This window comes from Podarcis tiliguerta (assembly GCF_965153285.1).
Source record: "Podarcis tiliguerta genome assembly, chromosome: 10".
NCBI lineage: Eukaryota > Metazoa > Chordata > Lepidosauria > Squamata > Lacertidae > Podarcis > Podarcis tiliguerta.
The window spans coordinates 386869-405170 of NC_139543.1; the positions used below are offsets into that span (position 1 = coordinate 386869).

Below are 18302 nucleotides of genomic sequence, written 5' to 3' on the forward strand. Positions count from 1 at the left end.
GAAAATAACAGTAATTCCAGGTTACTATATTTGTTTAATTTCTCACACCCCTTTCCTGGACAAGTCATTCAAGATAAGAGCTCACAGAGCACCTTAAAATCACACACCTGACTGGCAGCTTTAATTGCTGTGAGTTGTCTTGTATATAACGAAATATATTACAAAATTTTGTAATATATTCTGCTACAGAGTGGCTTCATTTTATCAACATGATTATGCATAAATGGAAAAAAGTATTCTAAGCATTGTTGTTTCTCACATAACAAATATAAAAGCCACAATTTATAAACAGAAAATGGGATGGAATAACTTGATTTGGTTAAACATCATAGTTTAATGGTATGTATATTGTCCTAAGAAAGATTCAGCTTTGTTTTTGCCCAGATTTAGCACCATGTAGCAGGTTAGTTACTAACATATTTGCTGAGAATGTAAAGTGCTTTCTTTCTTCTGCTATATTAAGCTCCAATTAATCCTTTTTGTGAATTTCAGTGCAGACAGCAGCAAAATCACACAATTTAATTTCAAGCTGTGTACCAGGGAGCCCTGTACTTTAATGAGAAAAAGAATAATGGGCGTATTTATCGGAAAGACGGTTTGCCGGCTGCAATGTTTAGTTTCACAGAGTGAAAGGGGGCCAGCCTTCCTCTCTGAATGGAATGGGGATACCCAAGCATCTTCTGCAGCACACTTGACAGAAGTTGATGTGGGAACCTTTAAACAAGGTTCTAAAGTTTACAAAAAAATTCTTCCACCCTCTTCCAGGATTATTTAAGACTACCAGGCAACTTTCCTTTCTGTGATCATCTAGGATTGTTATTAGAATCTCACAGAGGCAAATCTGACATCTTGGAAAAGTCTGAAATTGTATTTCAATAGGATACAGGATGGGTTCCCACGGTTGATTCTCCAGGTATTTTTCGATTGCATTTCCCATGCACATGTATGCATCTTCCATGCACGTGTTGAAAGGTTCTCAAGCCAATTTCTGTAAATATTGGATTGCCACAGGTTCCTCACCCCTAGATTAGATTTTTTTGTTTGTTAATGACCACTAATGGGACTTAGCCCCAGAGCTGTAGGCCAGACTGTCTCCAGGAAAAGGACCCATACTTCTGGCAGCCCTGGACAACCAAGCCAAGATTGAGTGAGATCTATTCCAGCTTTCTAGGTATTTTATCTGACCATTTGCTCCTTCAGCCTCAGAAATGTTTTGTTAAATAAGTGTTCTGAGTGGGGAGGTCAGTTATTTTCCTTTCTTCTCCCTGTCCCCCCTTACAGGTTCAAATTCCTATCCTGCCAGGCATCACATCCTGGACTGTCCAGACATGAGATATGACCTCAGGTATCGAGAGGGGCAAAGAGCCAGAGAAACACACAGAGAAATCTAGCTGAGATTCCAGAGGCAGGTTTGCTACGTATTCCCAGCAAGTGACCAGACTGTATCCAATACCAAAAAGAGCTGGCCTGAAACCTCTGACAAGAAAGACCTAAGGGCTCAGTCTTGACAATTCCTCAAACACACTCATGCAAGCAAAACACATACAAGCAAGGTATTCTGAGTTCTATGTGGTAACTCTGGTCAGTTGCTGTAGAATTCAGGCACATAAAACTGCTAAAAAAAATGCAAAGCAATATTACTAGAATTCCCCTTAAGACACTATATTTTCTGTGTCATAAGCAGAAACTGCATTAGATGTGAATATTACCTTGCAGTCATTTCTTTTTGTTTAGCTTTGGGTCATGAGAAAAAGCATCCTACTTTGCTATGCTGAATGTGATGACAATGGGAAAAGCCCATTCCAGGCCACTTAGCTTAGCTATCTGAGTCTTAAAATAATCACTGTTCTCCCTAACATGGGCTAGGGCAGCAGTAGTCTGATCTTTGCCTTTGGACTCTTCCTCCGCCCCAGCTTCAAACCTGTCTTTTTAAAATATTAACAAAACAGAGAGGAGGTTCTCTGGCTATTAGTCTTAAATGAGTTGCTTTCTTACAATTGCTGAATAAGTCATTGGAGGCAAGCTGGAAAAGATTTTTAATCAGAACAGTAATCTTCTTCCTTCTTTAGGAAACACACATTAGAAAATCATATTTGAAACACACTCAGAAAGTTGGAAATGAATTAGTTTCTTGCACCCATTTCCTTTGCTCTTGCCTGGTAATGTCATTCACAATCTTAAGGACAAGATCAAAAATGGAGACTAGGAATTTCCTAGTGTACAAGTCAGCTTTATGGACTAGAATATACAGGGTTGCTGCCACCACCAATATATCCCCTCTCTGCCTCCTGCAAAAAGAGAGAATAGCATCTCCTATGTGTCATGATAATTATGCTGTGTGTTTTCACCACCAACCACTTGTGATGGCTACTGTGAAACAAGGAAATGCATAAAGCCACAATCTAAGGCAGAACTTTCCAAACTTTTCATGTTGGTGACACACTTTTTAGACATTGCATCATTTCACGGCACAGTAGTTCCGTTTCACCAGCAAACCGGAGCCTAAACTCACCCCTGGACCTGGGAGAAGGTCCAGGGGTGCACACTGCAGCCAACACGCTAACGTCGTAACACACAGTTCAAAATAGCAAAATTAATTTCCCTGAGATTTATGGCAACTTAAATCTCAGGGAAATTAATTTTGCTATTTTCAGTAGCTGCCTCCACGTGTTTTAATGTAATGTTTAGGTTTAGCAGCAACAGAAAAGAGAAGGCAGCATGGCTGGAATTAGAAACTTTTAAAAGGTTCTGTGAATGAACCTTGCAAGAGCCAGATATGTTTCAGCATCGTCTTCAGGAGCACTAATAATAATAATAATAATAATAATAATAATATCCATTCCACTGTTACAGCACATCACTTAAAACATATAATCTCAAAAACCAATCTATTGGGGGCAGGGGAGAATGCCACTGAAGACGACAACATGATGTGCTACTGTAATTTTCAATTAGCCCCTTTCATTCCCAGCTTTTCCTCTTTGGATTTCTCATTTTGGATTTCTAATTTTGGCCTTAATCATTATACACTTGTTACCAGGCTATTAATGCAGAGGCTTTCACAATATCTGACCTGGGCTTGACAATGGGCTTCTTCAGACTGAGCAAAAGGCTAGTCAACTCTAATGCAATATGAATGCCAATGTAAAGGTTGCAACATATTGTAAAAGGAAGAGTGAAGAGTTGCATCTACAACAGCTTTTGACATTTGTGCAATTGCATTCCACACAGCTGTCTAAATTGCCATAGTTCTGCAAATATGGGAAATAATCTCATTTTATCAGCATAGTTGAGTTCGGCTTCGGCTGGGGAGGGTGGGATATAAATTATTATTATTATTATTATTATTATTATTATTATGGAAAAAGCAATATCTGAACCCAAAAGGAATGTTTGCAAATTGTTACTGTCCATAGAAATGATCGTCAGGACAGGGAAGGCCCTTGAACTTTGTAATGAATTGGTCCATATTATATGGAGATGATTTATGCTTCAAATATATCTGATATATCAAATATATCAGCTTAACTATGGTGGCTTCTGCAAAAGAAAAAAGAAAAAAAGAAAAATGACATGCATCATTTCACGGCATAAAAATGAAAAAATCTGTGTGCCATGAGAAGAGAGAAAAATCTGAAACCTTCCACCACTCTCATGCTGATTTTATTTTCTCTTGTTTATCTTTGAAGTGAGGCAGCCCCATGCAAAAGCAAAACATTTAAACCCCAATTGCTCTCAATTAATCTAATGAAGGGTTTTGAAAAATATACCTCCACTTGGTCAGCTATTTCTTGTTTTATCAGATATTTTCACATTTCATTTGGGGCATAGGAAGAGATGAGACTGAGGGTTATTAAATAGTGTTTTGTATCCGAGGTGAAATAGGGCAGCTTTGGTAATCTACATCCCTTCAGCAGGAGTAAGTGCTCTAAAATGACCTGTGTCCAAATATTTAGTTATGGCTTTGATATGTAGCCTGGTAGACCTAGAGACGTAAGATGGTGGTTTATTAGGAAAAAAAATAAGCTATGAGTATTTAATGAAATATGTTGAATGACACAGCAGCTGAGAGATACTCTGCTGCTTTGAAGCTCAAACACGCACACAATTGTTGACTGGAGGTCCTTCCAAGAGCTGGTAGTCAATAACCAGACAGGTATGTTCAATGTCTGAGGGTGCTGGAAACTCTAAAGTAGGTAAGGAACTTGTAGCAGAGCTGTACCACAAAGTACCACATGTTTTGTGCCATTTGCGACCTTGCAATAAATACGCGCCAGATGAACACAATCAGGGTGGTGTTGGTGACATATTGAATGTTTCTTAGCCTGGCAGAAAGAACAGAGAAACAAAGCTTTTACAAAAAAGAAAAAGAGTGTTAAAAATCTTTTAGGAAAGAACAACAATTAGACTGTATGGATGCACATAGATATAAAAAATTAACTACACCAACAACCAAAGCAAGCAAACAGAATACTTTCAAATGGGGTAACAGGTTGGTAAATTATTAGCCTAGCAACGCAAAGAATATTGCTCCCCTATGAGAAAGGAAATCTTAGATAAACTTCAAACAAATCCTATAAATTATATGCAACAAATAAACCAGGGAAGTAAAAGAGAGTGAATTTTTTTAGCAAATACTAAACTATCACAGGTTTCAAATGATGCCATGTTTGGGAGAAGGGAGCAGCCTTTTCAAAAGAAAAGATTTGGTTCTTCAGGGCACTATGATCACAGCAGTCCAGGCTGAGTTGCAAGAAAAAAATTCTCTTTGGTTTAAGTTCTCTCAAGTTCAATCTTGTGTTGAAAAATACCTTACATATAAGAGAAATAACTGAGCAAGAAACACACATTGGTAGCTACTTAACAAATATGATACAAAACCAAAGGAAGTGAAAGGTTATATGATAAAATTGGCTGAAAATATTGGGGGATAGGTATTGTTGAATATCTAGGAAAATATCTGGAAAAATGCTCACAGATTTCCCTTACATATGGGAATAAGGAGAAATTGCTTTAAAATTGCGAGTAGGTGTATATCATTCCAGATACAAAAAAATGAATAAAACAACCCCCAACCACATATTGCAAATGTCTAAAAGTACACAGGGAGACATTTCACATGTGGTAGAACTGTGATAAGACAATTCAATACTGGCAGAAATAAAATGTCACATTAAAATGATCTGAGGGTATGAAATCCCCCTCCACCCAGTGTTTTCTCTACTAATTTATGTGGAATAGTTGGTGAAATCAGTACATAAAGAGATGGCATCTTGTATGCTGGCTGCAGCCAGAATACTCTTTGCAAAGATGTGGAAGCTGACTGGTGCCCCATCTATGAAATTTCCAATGGAGAGACTTTGAGAATTTGCTGCAATGGCATAATTGACTCGCTAAATTAGATTTAGGGAACAAAAAACAGAAGCAATAAGAAGCAAAACAGAAGCTTTGCAATAAGATGGAATAAAAGATTAAGGCTGCAAAACTTGTTTATAGTATACATAAAAAAACACCACTCTTAATTGATTTTATAAAAGTGAAATGAACTGTCAATAACGAAGATGCCTCCAACTGGATAACATAAACATAACTTCTTGCATGCATTATGGGTTATGTTTACGTTTTGCAAAATAAGTAGTCATAGACTTTGTAGACCCCATGATGAGAGAGAAAGAGAGAAAGAGAGAGAGTGGCAAATAGTGCAGCAAGTAGATCAGCTACATTTTTCAGGTTACTCCCAGAAATGAAACATGGTTGGCATCAAAATTTCAGACTGTATTCTTCTTCAACTTAATTTGATTTAATTGTTTTTTTTTGGGGGGGGGGGATCCACAAGTTAAAAAAAAAAAAACTTTTAGCGAAGAACCATTTGCAATATCTCAAATACTTCTAGCTATTTCAAATGGAATTTTACTCTGTGAGTAAAATGTCCTGTTCTGTATACTAAAAGTATACATGAATGCCTTACTTTCGTAAATGCTCCTTTGCTGCAGGAATGCCAGCCAAATCTTCATTCAGCACATGCATCTTAGCTCCTAGACAGAAATATTCTATGTATGCTGACCAATTCAACTGGCGGACATCAAATAAGAACAACTGGAATTAGGGGGGGGGGACAACAAATGTCACATTATTTGCTTGGCTTGAGCAAGTGGTGCAGCCCGGAGAGTGGGGAAAGAAATAAGGCAGATAAGGGGTTAAAAAAGGCCTGAACTTTTATAGGTTCCTGCAAGTAAGCGAGGCTGGCATGGCACAGGTGGCACGTGTGCCAGAGATGGCACTCAGAGCCCTCTCTGTGGGCATGTGCGCAGTCGCCCCACCATGCGCCGCCGTCAAAGCGGTGACCTCCCCTGACAAAGGGAGGTGACTTTAGTGTAATAATAATAATAATAATAATATAATCCAAGAAATCTGGTATGGGAATTTGCATGGTTTTCCCCGCAAAATCAGAGCATTTGCAGATGATTTCATAGGAACAACTGAAAACCCTCAACAAAGTAGAAAAAAAATTAACAAATTCGGAAGATTGGCAGAAACTTTAAAAAAACTAACTTATTAGTTAAAAATATGAGATCGGAGGAGATAAAGGACTTACAAAAAATTACAGCTTTAGAGATTAAAAATAAAGTAAAATATTTGGGAATTTGGATATAGATAAAATGCATCAATTTGTACCAGGATAACTATATAAAAACTTGCCGTGAGATTAAAAATAATAATAATGGAAATTTGGAACAAACTACACCTCTCCCTTTGGGGCAGGATTTCAGTAAAAATGAACATTTTACCAAAAATGATTTTGCTGTTCCAAACCATTCCAATATTGGGAGGAATGAAATGCTTCAAAAGCTGGAGGAAAGACATTGCTAGATTTATATGGAATGGAAGAAAAGCAAGAATTAAGCATCAAATACTTATAGACCAAAGGGGGGGGGGGGCTTTGCCCTACCAGAGCTAGAACTCTGTCATGCTGCTGCCGGACTGGTATGGATAAAAGATTGGATCACTTTAAGAGATACAGATGTGCTAGACCTAGGGGGTTTTGACAACCGATATGGTTGGCATGCGTATCTAATTTATGAAAAGGTGAGGGATTTTTAAATCATATTATAAACAAATCATTATACAAGATCTGGATAAAATATTAGAACCAAAGATTCCCCTATGGACCTCACTGACAGAAGCCCTGGCTATTAAAAAGAAAAATATGCAAGGAGACTGGGCCACATACACAGTTAATAGTTAATGTAAATAAAAGAAATTAATGATAACATCAAATTAAAATAATTTGAAGAAATCAGAAGACATCTTCTGTCGACTGGCTACAATATTTTCAGATAAACAAAAGATTGAGTTTAGATAAAAAGGAAGGTCTTGCAAAGGAAACATCTAGATTTGAAAAAGAATTAATCCAATTTAAAAGAAAATACATTTCAAGATGTCAGAGCTGGCTCCGGGTCCCAGCTCACCAAGGACCAACGCTAGCCGGTAGTAAAGTATCAAAGTCTTTATTGAAGAATAGATTCCATTTCAAAGCCTCAGCGTCCCAGCCCTACATCTGGACTCTAGACCGGCGAAGCTCCGTCTGAGTCTCCGCCCCCTGCGCACCAGTTTAAGACTCTAATCTTACTCCACCTCTTCCTTCTCTCTCTCTTCCTCTGGGTCCTACTACCCCCCGGGGTCTCCTCCCTCCTGGACTCTTCTGAGGCAGACGTTGACCCCTCTGACTCCTCCCCCTCTCTTCGGCGGGCTTTAGGACCTGGCTCCCTACCCGGGCTGCCCACCTTGCCGCCCTCCTGTACATTTGAACTTGGCGCGCGCGCGCGTTTAACTTTCCTGATGACCGTTTCCTCGCTCCCTGACGAGGGTGTGGTCCCTCCTGCCTCACGTTCTCCCGCTGCCCGCGCGCCCCCTGATCCCGATGCCTGGGACTCCTCCCCCCTACTGCGCTCTGGGGAGGACGCTGGTCCGGATTTCCAGCTGCTACTCTCTGAGTCCCCTCTGGCCCCTTCTTCCCGAGGTGCCCCCCTGGGCACTCCCCTTGCCCTGACTATGGGAGCCCCTTTCTGTGAATCTTCCGAGTCACTGGAGAGACTCAGAGACCTCGGACTGCTGTCCTCGCTGACATTTCCTTCGGACTCCTCCCCCTCGCTCTCCACTTCCTCCCTCTCCTGTGACTCTGCTCCTGAACCCCTGACATCCATCCCCCCCTCGAAGCCCCCCGTTCCCCCCTCCCCCTCCTCCGGCGGGGGTGCTGGTTGCTCCGTCGTTGTGGGGGTGAATGGCGGATACAGTTCGTCCCCCGTGGCATGCATCCATCCGGATAAGTCCGGCTCGTCCTCCTTGTCTTCGCCGACATTGATCTCCTCTGCTTCCATCTCCGTGCCGCCATGCTCGAACCCAACGTCCTCCCCCAGCCTGTCCATGTCCATCTCACCCTCGGTCTCCTCTGGGTCCGTTGCCTGCCAAGGACCCCTCAGCCACCTCCTGCTCCACCGCTCCTCTCCTCGATCGTCCCACCAAAACGAGCGGTCTGAGGCAAACCCCGAGGGCGAGCCCTCCGGGGAACGTGTTTCCGTTGCTGGTTCCTCGTCCGAGGTGAACCCCTGGAAGGTGCTGGTTGAAAGCGTGGGTGTGAAAAGCCAGTCGTCGAAATACTCGGCTGGCATGGGCCTGTGTGGGAACAAGGCATGAAACTCCTCCTTGAGAAGAGGCTCGTTCAGGGCATAGTCCGGCACCCAACGGTTGGCGCTGGCCGGGGTACCTTCACTGGCGAGAAAGTATTCTACTCCCTCTTCCCCCCATCTCGAGTCTAAAATCTCTGTGACCTGGTTGATGGGTTCCCTTCCTGGCGACTCCCTCCTTGGGGGGGTCTCCCCATATGGGTCTGGTGCCGTGTCCTGCGCCTGAAATCGGTGAGGTGCTTTGTAGGGCGTGAGCACCGACCTATGGAATACTGGGTGCATTCTGGATCCCTCCGGAAGTGTCAACCGGAAAGCCACCGGATTGATCCGTGCTTCAACTTGGTAAGGTCCTAGCTGCTTATGTCCGAGTTTCTTCTTAGCTAGTGATCTGGTCGGCACTGCGTGTGCCGCTAACCACACCCAGTCTCCCACCTTTATGTCCTCCCCAACCCTTCTGTGCTTGTCAGCCTGCAGTTTGTATGCGTGCTTTGCAAGCTCTAACTGCCTCCTAAGCTGTTCGTGAACCTCCTGCAATTCTGCCGCCAAGACTTCCGCTGCCTGTGGCTCTCCCTCCCCCAGTCTCTCTAATCCCGGGAAGGTTCTGGGATGCCTCCCGTTGTTGGCGAAGAACGGTGTCACCCCCGTTGACACGTGCTTCGTGTTGTTGTAGGCGAACTCAGCGAGCGGCAGGTAGTCCACCCAGGTTGTCGGCTGCTGATTTGCATAGCATCTCAGGTACTGCTGCATGATGGCGTTGACGCGCTCCGCTTGGCCGTTGGTCTGCGGGTGTCTCGCCGACGCTAGGTTGATCTTGACGTTCAGGAAACCCATCAGCTTCTGCCAGAAGTTCGAAATGAACTGGCGCCCCCTGTCGGACAAGATAGACCGTGGCAGACCGTGCACCCTGAAGACGTGGTCTATGAACAGTTTGGCGGTCTGTTCTGCCGTGGCCACCTTCGCGCATGGAATGAAGTGGGCCATTTTAGTGAACATGTCCACCACCACTAGCACTGCCGTTTTACCCCTTGAGCTGGGTAAATCCGTGACAAAGTCCAGGGCCACCCTCTCCCACGGTTCGCTCGGGGTCTGCAGCGGTTCGAGCAGTCCCGCCGGAGGTTTGTGCACTGACTTGGCCCTTTGGCAGGTGTCGCACCTCGAGACGTACTCCGCGACTTCCCCCCTGCATCTTGGGCCACCAAAAATCTCTGGCAACTAGTTCTGCCGTCTTCTCCTTGCCAAAGTGCCCGGCGGTGGGTGCGTCGTGCAACTGCTGCAGTACTTTCGCACGGAGGTCGTCTCCCGGTACATAGAGTGCTCCTCTGCGGATGAGCAATCCGTCCCGTACTTGGAACTCGTCGTCCTTCACCGTGCCCTTGTGCACCTCCTCCATCTTGGCTTGTGCGAAGGGGTCCTCCTGCAGTGCTCGACGGACCGCCTCCAGGTCCACGGTTGCTGAAGCGCACGCCCACGCTTTCGGAGCGAAAATGTGCTTGGCCGCTGCTGGTGCCGCCTCTTCGAGGTATTGCGGCTTTCTGGACAGCGCATCCGCCATGATGTTGTTGTCGCCTGGGATGTATTCTATCCTGAAGTCGAAATCCGCAAAGAATTCCGCCCATCTGATGTGCCGCTGGTTCAGGAACCTTGCCGTGCGCCAGTACTCCAGGTTCTTATGATCCGTGCGAACCTGCACTGTGTGTTTGGCCCCGACGAGGAAGTGCCGCCACGCCTTGAATGCTGCATGAATGGCCAGCAACTCCCTGTCCCAGATGGTGTAGTTCTGCTCCGACTTGCTGAGCTTCCTAGAGTAGAAGGCACACGGTCTCCAGTCCCCATGCGGGTCCTTCTGCAACAGTACGGCGCCCACGGCTCTGTCTGAGGCGTCTGTTTCCACCCTCATCGGTTTGCTGGGATTCACATGCAGTAGCTGCCCTTCGGACGAGAAGAGACGCTTAAGGTTCTGGAAGGACTGCTCCGCTTGCTCCGTCCAGATGAACTTCTTCTTCTTGGAGCTGAGCGTGTCGGTAATGGCCGCCGTCTGCATCGCGAACCCCTTGATGAACTTGCGGTAAAAGTTGGTGAACCCCACAAACCGCTGGACCTCCTTCCGATTGCGCGGGCTCTTCCAGTCCAACACTGCGCGAACCTTGGCGCTGTCCATGGCGAGCCCCTTGTCCGACAGCTTGTAGCCCAGGAAATCCACCTCCTTCCTGTCGAACTGGCACTTCTCCAGCTTGGCATACAGCCGATGCTCCTGCAGTCTCTGCAGAACTTCCTTGACGTCTCCTTCGTGGGTCTCCTCAGATTCGGAGAATATCAGGATGTCGTCCAAGAAGCAGACGCATTTCTTGTAGAGGAGACCCGCCAGGACGTGATGCATGAAGGCTTGAAAACAGTGAGCGCCATTTTGTAAACCGAAGGGCATAACTCTGTATTCATATGTGCCCAGGGGCGTGAACATGGCAGTCTTCCACTCGTCTCCTTCCCGTATGCGAATCAGGTTGTACGCCCCTCGCAGATCCAATTTTGTAAAAACGCGTCCTTTCCTCACCGTTGCAAGCAGGTCATCTATTTTGGGCATGGGAAAGGCCGTGGGCTTGGTCTTGGCATTTAGGAGCCTGAAATCAACTACAAGCCTCTTTTGGGGCGTGTCCTTTTTCTTCACAAAGAATACAGGACTGCCCCCCGCTGCCTTCGACTCCCGGATGAAACCGCGCTTCAAGTTGAGGTCTATGAACTCCTTGAGCTCCTGCAGCTCGTCCTCAGACATGGAATACAGTTTCCCGGCTGGCAGCGTCGCTCCTGGCAGGAGGTCAATCTTGCAGTCATAGGGCCTGTGGGGAGGCAGCTTGTCCGCTTCCTTCTCGCAGAAAACCTCCAAAAACGCTGCGTACTTGCGCGGCACTGCTTGCAGCGTGCCTAATTGTAGCTGCGGGTCGTCCCCTCCTTCTTCCGGGCTAGGAAGGATGCAATGTTCCGCGCAATAGGAGGAGCCGAAGGTCAGTTGGCGCTGGTACCACGCCAATGCTGGGCTGTGCCTGTGCAGCCAACTCATGCCCAAGACTACAGGCGTGTCCGACAGGTGGGTGACATTGAAGCTGATGACTTCTTGGTGATTTCCAATCCGCATCACCATTGGTTGCGTTTGTTGCACCACCTGCCCCCCTAACAAGTCTCTGCCATCTACCGTGACAACGTTCAGGGGCAGCGTGGCTGGTAGCAGTGGTATATTGTGCTGCTGAATGAATTCCAGTCCTATAAAGTCAGCGTTACTGCCGGAGTCAATGGTGATCGGCACCTCCAGAGTGCGTCCATTGGGCAGTTGGAGAGACGCTGTAAGCTGCACCACTGGTTTGGGTGGGAGGGGGTCTGTGGGTTGCAAAAGTGCTGGGGATTGCTTCATTGACTTGTCTGGCTGAACCCCAGTGCCTCTTCCTCCAGCCAGACTCCGTCGTTTAACTGTTGCTGTGTTTTCAATTGAGTTGCGTCTGTGACTGTTGCCGAGGCTGCAGTGTGCTTGTGGAGCCTCTGGGGACACTCTTTCGCCATGTGTTGAGCACTGTCGCAGATGTAGCACTTCCTGTTCCCTCTAGGAGGCTTCGTTTTGGCTGCTCCCGGTGTTAGGGCTCTGGTAGCTGACTGAGCCCTGGCACCTCCGATCTCCATCGGTTCTTCTCCCCCTCCCTGCGAGGGTGTGGAGTGCGCACGCGCTGCTTCTCTGGGAGAGAAGGGAGGTGCTCTGGCTGGTGCCCTTCCCCAACGTCCTTCTTCCCTGTTCCAAGGACGTTCCTCCAGATGCACCCCGATTTCCAGAGCCCTCTGGACTACTTGCTGGGTGCTCCTTGGCCTCTCCCCCCTTCCAATCTCCGCTTTTACATCTGCATTCAAGCCCTCCCAAAAGAGGTCTCTCACTGGCTCAGAATCTTTTTGCCATCCCAGTGCATGAACTAGTCCGAAAAAGCGTGCATGGTACTGCCTCACGCTGGCTTTGCCCTGTTTAAGTCCATGTATGTCCCTCCGGGCAATGTCGATGTCTATCTTTGATAAAAAACACGAGTCCATTGCTTTAATGAAAGCCTTCGCATCCTGGAGCGCCGGATCATTATCTCTCCATAAATTCCTCAGCCACGTTTTGGCCTCCCCATGCAAATGGGACAAGATAAATCCCACTTTCTCTCTTTCATCTCTAAAGTCTTTGTCAAGCAGATCCAGCGCAAACAGCAGGTCTGCTCTGAAGTTGGGGTACTGCTGTAGACTCCCGTCAAAATGAGATACAAGGCTGCCTCCCCTTCTCCCCAAGCCAATGCCCTCTGCTTTGGGTCCCGGTGGCCCTTGTTTAGAAAGCACGTCCAACCTGACTTGGAGATCCCGGCAGGCGTTAACCATTTCCTCCTCTCTTTTCCTGGATGCAAGTACCTCCGTGCTGAGTTGTGTCACAGCTTCTTGCAGGGCTGTTAGTTGCTCTTCCGTAGTCATCTTGCCTGAGTTTTGTGAGCTCTGGAGGCACCCCTCTTCTTCCCTCGCTGCGTCGACTCACGTGGCGAGGTTCTTGGTGCCAAAATCAGGAGAGACGGAGCTTACTGTCAGAGCTGGCTCCGGGTCCCAGCTCACCAAGGACCAACGCTAGCCGGTAGTAAAGTATCAAAGTCTTTATTGAAGAATAGATTCCATTTCAAAGCCTCAGCGTCCCAGCCCTACATCTGGACTCTAGACCGGCGAAGCTCCGTCTGAGTCTCCGCCCCCTGCGCACCAGTTTAAGACTCTAATCTTACTCCACCTCTTCCTTCTCTCTCTCTTCCTCTGGGTCCTACTACCCCCCGGGGTCTCCTCCCTCCTGGACTCTTCTGAGGCAGACGTTGACCCCTCTGACTCCTCCCCCTCTCTTCGGCGGGCTTTAGGACCTGGCTCCCTACCCGGGCTGCCCACCTTGCCGCCCTCCTGTACATTTGAACTTGGCGCGCGCGCGCGTTTAACTTTCCTGATGACCGTTTCCTCGCTCCCTGACGAGGGTGTGGTCCCTCCTGCCTCACGTTCTCCCGCTGCCCGCGCGCCCCCTGATCCCGATGCCTGGGACTCCTCCCCCCTACTGCGCTCTGGGGAGGACGCTGGTCCGGATTTCCAGCTGCTACTCTCTGAGTCCCCTCTGGCCCCTTCTTCCCGAGGTGCCCCCCTGGGCACTCCCCTTGCCCTGACTATGGGAGCCCCTTTCTGTGAATCTTCCGAGTCACTGGAGAGACTCAGAGACCTCGGACTGCTGTCCTCGCTGACATTTCCTTCGGACTCCTCCCCCTCGCTCTCCACTTCCTCCCTCTCCTGTGACTCTGCTCCTGAACCCCTGACACAAGAATTTATAATCTCCTCTTAGAACGGGAGGTGAAAGAGGAACTGGTGAAAGTGTCAACGGTGAAATGGGCGCAAGAGCTAGGATCTATATGGATCAATGGGAGAAACTGCGGAGGGGGGATATTAAATTTATGGCGTGTTATAACCTTAGAGTTATAACACTTGGACTTGCCAATGGGTCGCCGGTTCGAATCCCCGTGACGGGTGAGCTCCTGTTGTTCGGTCCCAGCTCCTGCCAACCTAGCAGTTCAAAAGCACGTTGACGTGCAAGTAGATAAGTAGGTAGGAAGGTAAACCGCGTTTCCATGCGCTGCTCTGGTTCGTCATGCTGGCCACATGACCTGGAAAAACTGTCTCGGACCCACGCTGGCTCCCTCGGCCTATAGAGCAAGATGAGCACGCAAGCCCAGAGTCGTCTGTTACTGGACCTAACAGTCAGGGACCTTTACCTTTATAACCTTAGAGAAAATATTATGAAAATGCAATACAGATGGCACCACACTCCAGCAAAACTCACAAAGATGTATAAAAATAGACCACCAACTTGTTGGAGGTGTAAAGATGGTATAGGGTCATATATACACATGTGGTGGGAATGCACAGCCATTAAGGAATTTTGGAATAATATCTACAATGAATTTAAAAAGTTATTTAAGTTCTCATTTAAGAAAAAACCTGAAACCTTCTAGGTATAATGACATCAGAAATTAAAAAAGAAATTAGATAAATTTCATGTATACGACAGTGGCAGCCAGGATCTTGATTGCAAGAAACTGGAAAAGTGAGAAAACACCTACAATAAATCTGGTGTGGGAATTTGCGCGTGGTGGCTTTCTCAGGAAGGAAGCGTTGCTGAGGTTGGCGGGGTTTACTCCCAAGTAAGGGTGTGCAGAATAAGGAAGCCGGAAGCCGGGCAGGGACTCAAAGGGGGCGAGGTGTAGGCGAGGGAATTAAGAGCAACATGGTGGGCAACACTGGGGTTGTTTCCCATTATAAAGAGTATCTGAGGGGTGGATCAACAGGACTTCAGCCAGCTGACTTCCCGTGGGACTGATAGGGGTGCATGTAAACACACTTCTGCAGGTTGCATTTTGCAACAAACAGGTGCTTAATTGTTGGCAGGCAGAAGGGTGATCCTTTTATCTTGTGAATGTAGATGTTTACATATGGAATAAGTATTGGAGAAGGGAGGAGGGTTATTGGTTTATTCTTGTTTCCATTATGTATTTTGTGTTTTTTTGTCTTGTATTTTTATGTGTGAACTGCCCTGAGACCTGCACATGAAGGGCGGTATGCAAATTCAATAAATGAATGAATAAATAAATAAATAGAAGGGGGTGGCTTAAGAGAGAAAGGAACTGACTGGAGAAAAAAAGCACTGAGTTATACCATAAAATTATATATCAATGGAAAGATAATTTAATGAAGAAGGTAATGCAATAACTTTCATGAAGGATTATTTATTACAGAAGTCATTAAGAAGAAAAATGAAACCCACAGAAAAAATGAGATATACAGGTGAAATTGCCATGTTGGCACTTTGTGCCAAAGTGGGCTTCGGGTTGCAGTTTGGGGACTCAGTCTCTAAAAGGTTCGCCATCACTGGCATAGGGGGCAATAAACGTGACTGCTGCAAAAATGAAGACAACTAATCTACACAACATATGGTTATCCCCCGATTTTGTGAGCTGGACATACATACATATCACATGGACACATGATTTTTCTTCCCCAACCATGGCCTGGGCGAGTGGCAGATTAACAGCACAATCCTATGCATGCACTGTGCTCAATAGTGCTTACTCACAGTAAAATGTGTGTGACACTTGATACCAGCAGTAACAAGTTTGAATTTCTTATTTCAAGTCCAGATTGTATTGCTCAGATCCAAGCTGGTTCTGGTTCACCCCAAAATCTAGACTGCATGAACCATGTATCCCACAGCCTCCAAGCATAGCCAGAAAGGCAAGCATGTTGTTCATAAACTATCCTAGGCGTCACCTGTTATTTCTGTACCAATGATGGATTCAATAAAAAATGGTCAAATCATTGTTTTGAAAATCAATCCAACCCATCCTGAAACCAACCAAGATTTTGGTTGTAGTGGAATTTGGGGGCATACTTACTAGAAATTTGATGTTTTTCTTTTAGGCCACAGGAAACAATTGTTACCTTGATGGGAATCTGTAAAGATATTTTGGATTAGAACAATGCTTACTTTCTTATCTTTTGGACTAAGTTGGTTCAGTAACAAGTTCATATTGTCTGATTTCCATTCCCAGGAACGGCTGGCAACCCTAACCCTAACCCTAACCCCTAACCCTAACCCTAACCCTAACCCCTAACCCTACCCCAACCCCAACCCTAACCCAACCCCAACCCCAACCCTAAAGGTAAAGGTAAAGGTACCCCTGCCCGTACGGGCCAGTCTTGACAGACTCTAGGGTTGTGCGCCCATCTCACTCAAAGAGGCCAAGGGCCAGCGCTGTCCGAAGACACTTCCGGGTCACGTGGCCAGCGTGACATCGCTGCTCTGGCGAGCTAGAGCCGCACACGGAAACGCCGTTTACCTTCCCGCTAGTAAGCGGTCCCTATTTATCTACTTGCACCCGAGAGTGCTTTCAAACTGCTAGGTTGGCAGGCGCTGGGACCGAACAACGGGAGCGCACCCCGCCGCGGGGATTCGAACCGCCGACCTTTTGATCGGCAAGCCCTAGGCGCTGAGGCTTTAACCCACAGCGCCACCCGCGTCCCTAACCCTAACCCCTAACCCTCTAACCCTAACCCCCTAACCCTAGCCCTAACCTAACCCTTAACCCTAACCCTAAAACCCTAACCCTAAAACCCTAACCACCCTAACCCTAACAACCCTAACCCTAACCCTAACAACCCTAACCCTAACAACCCTAACCCTAACAACCCTAACCCTAACCCTAACCCCAGCCCCAGCCCAACCCCTAACCCCTAACCCAACCCTAACCCCAACCCTAACGATAACCCCAACCCTAAACCCTAAGCCTAACCCAACCCTAACCCTAAACCCTACCCTAACCCCTAACCCTAACCCCAACCCTAACCCCAACCCCCAATCCTAAACCTAACCCTAACCCTAATTCACAACCCTCAACACCCAGAGCAAGCAATAGTTCCCAGGATGCTTTGGGGGACATCATGGGAACTGTAGTTTGTTCTGTTTCCCAAAGAGACCCCCTTGGGAAAGGTTGTGCAGAATATTCTCTCCTCCCATAGGAAACTACAGTTCCCAGGGTGCTTTGAGAGATGCCATGATGGGTTAAATACTATCTGCGAGGGGAATTGAAGCACATCTCCCTGATTCCTTTGGTGACGCCAAAACTGGTGTCAACGGATCTCCTTAGAGCAATCCCAGCGGTCGCAGGCAAAGTTGCAAGAAATGGAGGCCCAGCTAGGAAAAAACCGGGGGAAGTGCCATTAAAAGGAGAGTAAGAGTGAGAGAGACAAGGAGCATTGGAGACATGGAAGGGGCATCAAGGGGCATCTAGTCCAACCCACTGCAAGGAAGCTCAGAGCTATAATTCCCATGACTTCTTTGCGAAATGAGAGAGGGAAGAGAAAGATAAAAAGCATAGAGAGAGGGATGGGATTCACAGCCCCCCCTCCCATCACCCCCTGGCTCATCCCAGCCCAGCAGGGCACCCCACAGCACCCTCAGGCGCGCCGTCTTCACAGCAGCACCCAGCAGGCCTTCGCCCCCACCTTATCTGCAAGCCAGCAGGGCGAGGAGGGCCAAAGGCTGGCAGGGCGGAGGCAGAAACCAGGACTTTGGCCCCTGTACCCCAAAAGATGCCCAGGGGGACAGGAGCCCACCTTGTGGGGCTACCCTGGCCTCCTAGGTGCTTCTTCTCCCAGGCCGAGCCTCCCGTGCCAGTGGCAGTCTACTTGGGCTGCTCCTGAAGGAGCTTAGAAACAGCGCTCAGGGAAATGCTGCAAGGAATAGAAGGAGGAGAATAAGGATAATACTGAGGATAGTGATGATAACAGCAGCAGCAACAGCAACACAACAACAAACCAGAGAAAGGCCAAGGCCCCTAAGTAACTGTTGGAACTCCTCCCTGAGGGGATTGGGGGGGCCTCCGCCCTTCCTTCTCCGCAGGGACTCCCAACTTCTCCTGGGACCCCTCAAGAGATGAGGCACCCACCTCATGAGGGAGACCAGCGCCACAAAATGGCCAGGCTAGGCCCGACTGCCCTCAACCAATATAGCGGTGGTGGCATGTCTTCGTTTGCCTCTCCTCCGGT

The 18302-nt window shown here is 47.1% G+C and overlaps 1 protein-coding gene and 2 long non-coding RNA genes across 3 annotated transcripts in view; 1 reads left to right on the forward strand and 2 right to left on the reverse strand.

Moving 5' to 3' along the window:
• NUDT5 (nudix hydrolase 5) overlaps positions 1–18302 on the reverse strand; it is a 1423229-nt gene that overhangs the window by 352991 nt on the left and 1051936 nt on the right. The window lies entirely within an intron of this gene.
• Positions 1–18302, forward strand: part of LOC310658277 — a 332943-nt gene that overhangs the window by 313775 nt on the left and 866 nt on the right. The window lies entirely within an intron of this gene.
• On the reverse strand, positions 3648–16319 carry LOC310659335. The gene is made up of 3 exons (XR_014502768.1): positions 16243–16319; positions 5969–6096; positions 3648–4325 (listed from the first exon to the last, which is right to left on the reverse strand). It is a non-coding gene; the product is annotated as an uncharacterized lncRNA (long non-coding RNA).